Source organism: Elephantulus edwardii, unplaced genomic scaffold (assembly GCF_000299155.1).
Source record: "Elephantulus edwardii isolate Elephantulus edwardi_28Jun2011 unplaced genomic scaffold, EleEdw1.0 scaffold00145, whole genome shotgun sequence".
Taxonomy (NCBI): Eukaryota; Metazoa; Chordata; class Mammalia; order Macroscelidea; family Macroscelididae; genus Elephantulus; species Elephantulus edwardii.
In genome coordinates, this window is record NW_006399895.1 from 5,618,316 (window position 1) to 5,622,307 (window position 3,992).

At 38.1% G+C, this 3,992-nt stretch overlaps 1 pseudogene; it reads left to right on the forward strand.

Annotated features, from left to right (window-relative positions):
* The first annotated feature begins 409 nt into the window (after positions 1-409).
* Positions 410-3,018, forward strand: LOC102850625 (annotated as a pseudogene).
* The last annotated feature ends 974 nt before the right edge of the window (positions 3,019-3,992 follow it).

A 3,992-nucleotide genomic window follows, 5' to 3' on the forward strand; every position in this document is an offset into this window, starting at 1 on the left:
AAAAACAACTTAAGCAAACTTTGTAAGTAAACCAGTATAAAATAAAAGAAGAAGAAAATTTTTAAAAAGACAGAAAGGGAAGAAGCTCTGGTAAGAATAAGTGCTGCAATCCCAAAGGCATGTGGTTCAAATTCACCAGTCACTCCTTGAGAAACTGCTGGGGGGTGGCAGGGGAATAAAAGAAAAAGAATGAAGAAGGTCAAAGAAAAATCGATGCCCTTCAATTGTGGTGCAGATGAAGAGTATAGAATACACTATCGATTTCCAAAGAAACAAATCTTTCTTGGAAAAAGTGTGGCCAAAGTGTTCCTTAGAAGCAAAGATGATGTGCACAGAGGCTTTTGGGAGGCAACAGGCGTAATTGTGTTTGTATGATTTGTGGAGGCTGATGCTTCAGACCTCAGCCAAAATGATAACAGCAGCCAGACCAAATTTTGAGTCTACAAGAAGTGGAAATGGAAAAGAAGGTAATTTGAGCCAGCATTCCAACCAATATTCAAGCAGAGACCTACCCTCTCATGTTGTTGTTGTTGTTGTTTACCATCGAGTCAAGCACGACTTATAGTGACCCTATAAACAAAAGGTCTGAAGATTATCTATAACTATGGTCATTTCTCCAAGTTCATAGAGTTTCCAGAGGCATGTGATTTAGAAAGTGGATCCCACTCCTGCTTCCAAAGTTGAATTAAACTGAGAGCTCCACTAAACACTGCCCACAATGGGTAGCCATCATGATGTATGACACACCTATACTACAGACGGTCAGCATTACAGTAACTCCAAGTTACTTCAGTACAGCAAATAGACAGACCACTTCTGTACCAATGAAAATAATGTTCATCCCAAAATCAATTAATATTTGGCTCAAGGGCATAAGCCTAAGGGCTTTACAGCATGTTTAAATTCAGGCACGCCCAAATGCTGGTAGACTATAATCCAGAGCCCCTCGGTCCGTTTGGCAAGTCCAATCCACTGACACCCACTTGTGAATGAAACTAAAGCTGAAAAAACCACCAAACTTTCTATACGTGACCCTCATCAAGATGCAAGAAGCCATCTCCCAGAGTCACACCAATTCACAGGAGTCATCAGTCTGCAGACTTAGCCAATCACTACTGGCTCCTGTGAATTTGTGTAATACTGCAAGATGGCTTCTCACATCTTGATGAGGGTCACGGTCACGTATGCAATGTTTGGTGGGTATTTTAGCTATATTTTCATCCATAAGTGGGTGATAGCAGATTGGACCCTCTCAAACAAAGAAAAATATGTGGTTTGGGGCTTTACTCCAAGGACTCTAATCTACCTTGCATTGATTTTTGTGTACGGTATGAGATATGGATCCTGTTTCAGCTTTCTGCAGGTAGCAGTCCAGTTTTGCCAGAACTATTTGTTGAAGAGGTTGTCATTTCTCCATTTGATATCTTTGGCTTCCTTGTCAAATATCAGTTGGCCATAGATAGCTGGGTCTATTTCTGGGTTCTCAACACTGTTCCATTGGTCTGTGTGCCTGCCATTGTACCAGTACCATGCTGTTTTAGTTACTACTGCTGTGTAGTAGGTTTTGAGGACAGAAAAGTACTATGCCTCCCAATCCATTTTTTTTTCAGAAGTGCTTTGCTTATTGGTGGTCTCTTTCCTCTCCAAATAAACTTGTCAATTTTCCTTCCAATCTCCTTGAAAAATGAATTTGGTATCTGTATTGGGATTGCATGAACATGTAGATTGCTTTCAGTAGGATTGTCATTTTCACAATATTGAGTCTTCTTATCCATGAACAGGGCACGTTTTTCCATTTATTTAGATCTTTTATTTTGTCTCACAGAAATGTTCTGTAGTTTTCTTTGTATAGGTCTTTTTTGTCTCTAGTTAGTTCACTCCCAAGTATCTCAGTTTGTGATTGGCTATTGTACATGATATTGCTTTCTTGGATTCCTTTTCTTAGATCTTTTCATTACTGTAGAAGATTTTTTTTATATTGATCTTGTATCCTGCCACTTTGCTAAGTTGATCTCCTAGATCTAAGATGGAAACAGCCCAAATGTCCAACCAAAATTGAATGGATTGAGAAATTATGTTGCATTCACATGATGGAATACTATGCAGCATACAGGAGCAATGATTTTGTAAATTACTACCTAACTTGGGAGGGACTGGAGAGCATTATGCTAAGTGAACTAACTCAGTCCCATAGGAACAAATACTGTATAAGACCATTATTATAGAACAAGTATGAAGATCCAAGGAGGGGGAGGGTGGGAGCAGAGGGATAAGGACTGGGGGGACTAATCATAGGGTTGCACAATTTGATGGATGGAGGGAAAGATGGGTGAAACAAATGGGAATGATCAAGTATGGAAAAACAATGTATACAAACTTAGTAAATAAACCAGTATCAATAAATTAATTCATTTGTTTAAAAACCCCAAAGAAGAAATAGAGACAAATAACTCAGGATGCCCCTGAAGAAATTCACAATTGTGACTTCAGAGGAGAGTTGGAAGAAAGAGAAAGAACTGCTTCAAGAGAAGGGGGAAAAAAAGAGATCGCCCAACACGAGAGCATACAACTTCTTCCTCAATGTCAAAGGAGCCTAGGCTAGACCCGATTCCTACTGCTAATCTTGACGCAGATGAATCTAACAGACGAGAAGGATGAAGATGAAGGTTCTGATGAGGAGTGTGGTGATGATGATACTGCAGCTCTTCCTGCAGAAATAGAAAAAAAATTAAAAAAAGAAAGAGCTGAAGCTGAAGAACAACACAGGAAGGAATAAGAACAAAAAGCCAAAGAAAAGAGAATCCACATGAAAAACATTCAGAGTGGAAATCCACTTCTTAATCTCACTGGTCCATCCCAGCCTCAGGCTAACTTCAAAGTAAAAAGAAGATGGGATGGTGGTGTTGTCTTTAAGAACTGTGCACAAGGTGTAGATGATCAGAAGAAAGATAAAAGATTTGTAATGATACACTGTGATCTGAATTTCCAGAAAAATTCATGTAGAAATATATTAAGTAGTACTGTTTTATGTGCTTAATTATTAAAAGACTATAACATGTAAAAAAAAAAAAAAGTAAAGATGAGACTTCTCAACTTTGGGCATGTTATCAAGAGGGGTCAGTTTGGAAAAGAGTCTGCAAAGAAAAGGAAGACCTTCAATGAGATGGTTTGACCTGGTGACTACAACAATGGGCCTGAATAGCTGAGATTGTGAGAATGGTCAAGATAGGGGAAAAACTTTGATCTGTCACACATAAGGTTGTTATTAATTGGTCAGATTCAAGGGCAACTTATAAAACCCAACAAAAGATGAATTATAAATTCTATCATGTATGTCTAAGATTATAATCTCATTTGGGGCTAGACTGTTTGTAAATGAAGCAAGATCAGTATCTAGTGTGTTTTGAGTCAATCTCTTACAAACTATTTTGGTGTTATGTACCATCTAATCTGAACTGACCCCTAGCTGATCCTCCAGTAGGGTTTCAGAGGCAGTAAATCACAGGGAGGATACGGCCCATCTTTCTCCCATGGTGGACTTGAACCATATGCCTTTGGGTTGACAGTGCAACTCCTTACCATTAAACCACCATTAAATCACTCATACAAAATATAAAAATAGCAAATTAATTGGTTTGCTTACAAAGTTTATATACATTGTATTCCCCACTATTCTTCATTCACATTATGGTTCATACACTCATTCTCCTGTATTATGTTCTATAAAATCAATGACCGTTGCACCTTGCTTATCATTACCCTGTCTTTTTTGACTGCATAGAATGTATATGAATGGTTGTATGAAACACAATGTAAATGAAAGATTGTACTTCCAACCAAGAAAAGCCCTGGACCAGATGGTTTTACAAGTGAATTTTATAAAACATTTAGAGAAGAACTGTTACCAATTCTACATAAATTATTTCAGAAAATAGCAGAAGATGGAACCCTCCCAGATTCATTCTATGAAGCAAACATATCTTTGATACCAA